Source organism: Sciurus vulgaris (assembly GCF_902686455.1).
Source record: "Sciurus vulgaris genome assembly, chromosome: 17".
Classification (NCBI taxonomy): domain Eukaryota; kingdom Metazoa; phylum Chordata; class Mammalia; order Rodentia; family Sciuridae; genus Sciurus; species Sciurus vulgaris.
In genome coordinates, this window is record NC_136478.1 from 58339033 (window position 1) to 58346581 (window position 7549).

The 7549-nt window shown below is 37.2% G+C and overlaps 1 pseudogene across 1 annotated transcript; it reads right to left on the bottom strand.

Annotated features, from left to right (window-relative positions):
- Positions 1 to 985: 985 nt before the first annotated feature.
- On the bottom strand, positions 986 to 1890 carry LOC306647706 (vomeronasal type-1 receptor 40-like; annotated as a pseudogene). The gene has a single exon. The product of its transcript is annotated as a vomeronasal type-1 receptor 40-like (transcript).
- Between the last annotated feature and the right edge of the window lie 5659 nt (positions 1891 to 7549).

A 7549-nucleotide genomic window follows, 5' to 3' on the forward strand; every position in this document is an offset into this window, starting at 1 on the left:
ATGAGGAGACTACATTGTTCCTTTTTTTATCATAGTATGTTCTTGTTGACCTCAGGACTGATGTACATCCAACCCCTGAATTATTGCCTAGAATATGTAAGGTGGCCAATGGTCATTGGGGGGATACGTAGAAGCAGTTTCTTAGGCCCACATATTTAATAGAAGTATGAAATCCACAAATGTAAATTTATATTCTGTAGCTGTAATTAAAAAAGAGCAAATGGAACCAGATAAAATCATATATCATTGAGAAAACACAATCATTTTATGCATAGAGTTATAACTAAAACATGTAATCAATGTGAAAATTGTTAAAGTGATACACACATACACTTAATCTAATTCCATGGGGCGCCATCCATGACAAGAAAAACCAGGCTTGGTGAACTGTCAGTCATGGAAGTCTTCTTCTCAGGAGCTGACAATCATTGAGAGATTGTTCCAGATGTCCTGAGACATGTGGTATCCATGAAGAGTGCCTCACCACAAGAGTTTGTGTGTCCTGGATGTGTCACTTGTCCCACAAGATCAAAATGGCTTTCTTAACTCAACCCCATCCTGTTGCTCACAAAAGAAGCTCCTCCTGGTCCTCCTTTCATCTGTATGACTATAAGTAAAGCACAGGTGGCCTCTTCCTGCCATTAGAGCCAGATTTGTATAGCAAAATTGGCCATGCCCCTGCTTGAAAGGTTGATTGCCTCCTGTGGTTCTTCTACTAAATAAGTTTCTTAGTGATTAATTTACAGACAGCCCATTCCTCTGACAGAAACCCATTTCCTCACCCATGCTGGACATTAAAGAAACTCAATATAAGTCTTCTAACTCTGAGAGTAGATTTATATGATATGATTTCAAACTAGTGTGATTTGAAATGGTCGAGTTCCACAGGGAGCTCCTTTTTTCAGATGAATTAAGAGGGAATCTCTTCTCTTTAATCATGAGGGGGCAGTTCAGCCATCAAATGCCCATTGGAAACTTGTAGTTTTCATTCTGAAAAGGATGAAATAAATTGGGAAACAATTTCATTACTTTTCATTAGCAAATATGGGCAAATGGTTGAGTAGAAGCATGATTACCCTCCACTGAGCTTCTCCAGGATTGGAATTTTCTTGTATGCATAAAAGGAATAAAACATCACACAGTTGTGTGAGAAATAAAGGAACACAAAGCAACCTACAAGCAGGAGGATGGTGGAGGTGTCTTTGTGTTTAGGAGATGACTGGGAGGAGACATGGGGGCTGTGGATGTGTTGGGCTCTCCTGTGATGTCTGTAGAGGAGATTCACCATGTACAGGCTGGTGCAGATCATGAGGAGAACAAACACCAGATACCAAATCATTATCATACTCATAAACATCCCTGAGTTCTGGTTGCCAAACTGCCTGTTTTGACAGTGTGCATCAACATACCAATGACCAACCAGATTGAGATTTCTAGAGGCTGTGAGGTTTTCAGTGATATGGAAGTACATGTCCATTTTGAAGATGCAGAAGAATAGGAACAAGGGACAAGTCCATGTTGGATTCTTGAATAAACCTCACCACTTAGTAGCTGGGACTGATGGTGATGGCTTGAAATGTACTCAGGAGAGGGGTGGTGTAGATGGAAACACCCTGGGTCACTGGGTATATATACAAAGCTCCTTTGCAACTAACATTGTCCAAAATCCTCTTACTCCAAAGGATGATGTTATATGTGGTATCAATGTGAATGCTGTCATCAAAGTTTTGGCCAAAGTGAGGTGGGAAAAATGGGAACCAATAGCTTCTTCACATGCTGCTGAATTAAGAAGGTGTGCATGTACAACAGGAAGAGAAACAAGTTCCCCTGGGTGCCAAGGGACAGCTGAGTGAAAAGGATATTACCAAATATTACATCACATGGAAACATTTTCCTCTTATTTTGTTAGTCTCAGAATGAAATACAGATCTTTGTACACGCTTAGCAGGTTCAGGATCACATAGACAGATCAACAGCCCAGGAACATTATATACATGATGGCTTAGACATTTTAATGAGGAAACTAGGCCTGGAATGAAAAGTGAATAATTACTTAAAATTATTTTCACAATGTAGTTTCTGCAAGAATATTGATATCGCAGGAGAAAAGTGTGGTGAAATGCCCAATTCCCTTGTATTTCAGGGACTGGTGAGACACTTCCTGAGCATCAATTCCAGGGATTCCAGAGAAAAACAGATCACAGAAGTAGTGAAGAAAGGAGGTGGATTCAAGACACATCTCTGCATTCTAGGGTACTGAGCATGGGACATGTGGCCTGTATGAGACAAATATGCAGGTTATAAGAAGTTGTCACCAGATCCTCAGACTGTTTCATCTTCATCCTACATTTCTGTAGTCCAACTTCTGAAGAGCATGATCCTTCAAACAGGCAGGATACACAGTGTACTTCAACTTCTATCTTGGAATTTTCATGGCACACACCCTACCTCCAAGTCACTCATCCAACAAAATACTTTCCACATGTGTACTTTTCTTCTCACACCCTATCCATTTGTCCAGCAGCAATGATCTGAGACATTGTGGTTCTCAAGACTTGAGCAGTACTACTAACTTGCAGAAGGTGGAACCCAAGATTGCTGCTCAGTATCCCAGAGTGCTCAGGAAAATGCCCAAGACATGGAATTGGGGGTCACAACTGACACTGATACCAGGTTAATAAACCCAGCATAACGAAGAATTCCTGCATCATGTGGACTGCAACCTGTGTTAAATCCACCCTTTCATCTGAGTATTTCTGAATATCTTGTCATGGAAACAAAGTGAGTAGTTTCCCAAGTGTTATTGCAGCAGAAATGATATGACCTTCATTCAGGTTAATAAGGAAATTGAAGTGGCTAACATCTCAACTGCACTTCTTGGATTTTGGAGTTTATTTCACTATTTCATTTGCTTTGGGATACTTTCTTCATCTGACCCAGCTGTTCCTTCACCTGAACCATAGTCTTTCATTCCCTGCTGTGCCTCTGGTCAATTCCATGTGGCTCCACACTCAGCAAGTCCATTAGAACACTCTCAGGTTGTTCCAGGCTGCACTGTGACCACAATGTCTGTTTTATCATGAACTGTACTGCAATGATCCCATTCTCATTATCCTGTTAAAGGAATAGTACTCAAATTTTTTATTGAGCCCCCACAGTGTTGAAGTCTGTTCCTCCACAGGCTCATTCTTGCCTTCCAGAAACTAAGCAACTTAAATTTTAAGAGTTGGAATGATTTTAATTTGGGAACCAATCATGGATGACCATGGTGACCATACTCTTATTTTTGGAAATGCATGTTGTCTTTAATTCATGATCTGCTGTTCTCATGGTCAACCTCAAATGTTTTGATCATTTTATTTCTCTAGTTTCACTAAAAAATGGCCTTTCTCCCTCCAAACCTCCAAACCAGAGCTCTTTCTTTAGTCATTTTCTCTCTTTGTTGTGACACTCGCCTTTAACAACTCTAACACTTTCCTTATTTTATCGTCCACATCTATTCACAGTATTTGCTTCCATATTGATGTACTCCACATTTCCTCTAGCCTGGGTTAGGAGGCCAGGATGTCATCCCAGGCTCTCATATGAATATAACACATACAAGTCTGCACATTCTGGGTGAATAAGAATCAATCCCACTGTAGATGAGCAGAGGGAAAATGGAGAACTATAAATACCAGAGAGACTCATACAAACAGTTATATTCCAAGAATTCAATGATATACAAAATTTTCAAATGAATGCATTTCAAAAAATTTGCCAAGGACCAAGAAAGAATCATGTAGAAGTAGAAAATCTGGTTTAAATTAAATGAGTGAGATTGAATTCTGTAATTTTATAATATTGCTACTAATAAAATAGGACTGGATTGCTTCAATGCTGAGTTTTACAAAAATATTTGGAAGCTAATTCTCTCATACACAAAAAACAATGAAGCACAAAGGAACACTGTCGAACTCATTTTGCAGAATTTCTTTATCCTGGATCAAAAGCTTGACAAGGACACTAGGGGAAAGAAAGTTACAAGCCAGTATCGCTGAAGAACATCCTTAGAACTGCTCTCAAAAATTCATGGCAAGCAGAATTCAGCATCACATTAAAAGTATCATCCACCCTGATGGATTGGGATATTCACCTGGCATGAAAGATGGGTCAATACACACAAATATGCTCATATTAGCAGAAGGAAATATGAAAACCAATGATCCTCTCAATAGATGCAAAAACAGCATCCTCAGTCAATGAGGAAATAACATCAAATGCCTTTCATGATAAAAATAACTCTGAAGCAATGAAGCATAGACAGTATATACCTGAACATAATGATGACCACGAGTGACTAGCCCACCCCAACACCATAGTCCATACTGACAACCCAAATGTTTCTCCTCTCATAAGCTCATTCTTGCCTCTTCTGTCCAGCATTTTACTGGAAATCTTCACACCAATTGGGCAGGAAAACATATGATTAATATTGTGATGGTGCACATGCTGCTGAAATTGGACTGTGGGGTCCATGAAACTCCAATGAAAATTCTAACATCAGTTTTCAAAGAGTTGGAAAAACCAATCCTCAATTCATGTGGAATTCCAAAATATACTGATAGCCAAAACATTTTTGAGTTGCAAAAACATTTGGGGTTCTCACACTTGGTGATTTCAAATTTTATCATAAAACTATCATAATCTAATTGGTACAATACTGGAATTTAAATAACTTCATTAACCAATAAATAGTATAAGGATTCCTGAAGTAAACCCAAACATATATATGGGTCACATATTTTGGTTTTCAACAATAGTGTTATAACCTAAATAACAGCTGTTTTTTTAACCAAGTACAAAGTAATCATTTAAGTCTTTAAAACAGGTACAAACTCTAATTTCCTTAAGACTCAGTTTCTCTAAGACATACAAATACAAGAACATTGCCTTGATGGATAAGAGCAAGCCAATGTTTTAGACTCTGTTTCATATGTGTGTATTAAGGATTAGATAACTAGTTATGTTAACTTAAGCCAATTTAATTCCAACACAAACTTTTTGAGATATACCTTCTGCAGACTTTCTGGGACTTACTTAGACATTTGTAACTTGCTTTATTCTTAGCTCTGTCCTCTCATCTTGGACTTTAGTGCAAAATTATTACTTTACCAGGAAAACTACTTTTCCATTTAGGAACTTTTTCTCCTTCTAATATGTTCCCATACCTGTAACTTTTTTACTTTTTTTTTTTTTTAGTTTCAGTCCCTTTTTCAAATTTATATTTTGAAAAAAACCCTTAAGAATGTTATCTACATATTTAATTTACATAATAAATTTTATCCCAAGAAAGGGAACAGAGTATGTAGTACATACAGAAATACTTAATTACTTTTTCCTAAGTTGCAGTCACAGGGTTGGAACACAGAATACTGTTTCCGTTATCTTCATCATAATGTCATCAACTTTGAGTTTTCCACAGTCAATTGTACCCAGAGGCTCCTTTGGGATTTTCTCTTATACTAGGCATATTAATATGCAATGAAGGAGGCTCTTTCCATCCTTTTCTAAGACTTCTGTGAAGATCCCTTTGCAGACACTGGCTACAAAACACATGTTTGGCCTTAGTTCCTGCCTTCTTCTTTTCTGGGTACAGTTACTTATTCTACCAGTTCTCCAAGCATTTAGTTTGATGGTATACAATTATAGCAAGAATTGCTTTGCCCTAGTGATAGATGTCCCCTGATGAAATGGGGTGTCCTGTCAGATCTTAAAAGGGGAGATTTTTCCTGCACCCAGGTTATAAACTAACAGTGAGGAAATCTATTGCCACATTTTTTGTGGTCAGCAGCTTCCATCCCCCGTGGGAAAAGGGCCTGGAAGGCAGGGAAGAGGCCAGGTTCTCCAGTCATTTTTTCTATAGCCCAGACAACATTTTTTGGCATTTTTTTTTTTCAGTTTAGGGCTGGTGTTCTTGACTACAGTAAGATGATCTGTGGCTGCCTGGGTCAGGATGATAAATAATACTGGTGTACCAGCACTGGGTTTAAGAGACTTAAATCTTTCTTTTAAACTCTTTTTTTTGATGCCCTGTTACCCTTGTACACCAGAGGCAGTGCCTTTTGGCACCTTTAACTTAGTGCCTGACTGTTCAGACTTCTTATCATGCAATTGAATATGTGTCTGTACATACAGAATCTCTTTCATATATTTTACCCCTGATAACCAACTTTAGTGTAGGATCATATAATTATCTGTACAACCATTGAAAGGCCAGATAATGACAGTAATACATGTTTCTTTTAAATAGGCCCATACATATAGGTCACCCATTCAGCCAACATTTTTTAAGACCACTGGAGAGACCAATAAAATATGGCCCATATCCTTAAGGTCCAGTAACAGATATGAAAAAACATATAAACAAGAAAGAATTATGAAAACCAGGGCTTTGTACATATCAAGTTTTTCTTATCTTGGATATTAAAGGAAACAAGACAGGTGGAGGAGTGGGGTCCTCTGCAGCTGGCTCAGACATTTTATTTTCATTGTGCTGGAATCATTCCCAGAGTCTGAAGTTTGGTAGTGTTGGCTTTCAGGGGGCCAAAATTTGAGTCAGAATACTGAAGGATTCTTGGAACTGAATAAAACAACAGTATTTTATCATCTTTGAGTATTTGTTTATCTCCCTTTTCTTAAATTCTTCTCTGTAGAACATATATGAAGGTAGAAATTTAACCCATAATCATCTTGCTTTTAGAGAAGAGCAGTTACAAAACAATCTTAAACATTTATTGACCAACAATTAAAATCTTATTTATGATATTTATCCCATTTATGTTTAATCTGATTTACCCATTTTTAAATTTAGGTTATCCACAAAAACCAAGTTTAGTTAATGTCTTAGCTCATCCTTTTTGTGAAGGAAAATCCTATAATCAATGGACATTAATTATATTTTAAAAAATTTATACAAAAGAACACCCTTTAGTGTTTGATCACCTGAGGAATAAAACGTGTGAGTCAGTGATTTTAGAGATCTTTATTTTTATCTCTAATCATTTTAAGTCATATTAACTCAATTTTTTAGTGTATTTGAGAGTTAGCTCTTGAACAATTGACCTCTGAATAAATACAGCAGAAAGAAAAGCAGAGAGGAACTAATTTCAGTTAGACAAACAAGATTAATTTGTTCAGGAGAAAAGAATTCATCATACAAAAATTTGAGCTGAGAAAAATGACATGGATATAATTACATGGAACAAGTTTCACAAGTATTCTCACTCTCACACAGTCAGGAATTTTAAAATACTGTCTCCCCCATTTCACACCAACACAGACACTTTAGAGTGTAAAGCACTTCCAAATTTCTGTACAATTACAATCCATTAATAAAACTGTAATGTCTAAGTATGAATGTTGGTGAGTTCACCTTCTTGGTGGGCTCATTTTCTTAAGTTGGCATATTTATGACTCTCACCAAACTTGCCAGTTTTCAACTATTAGATTCATCATAATTTTTTCACTGTCATATTGATTTCTCTTTCCCTTTTGCTACTGTGGTGTA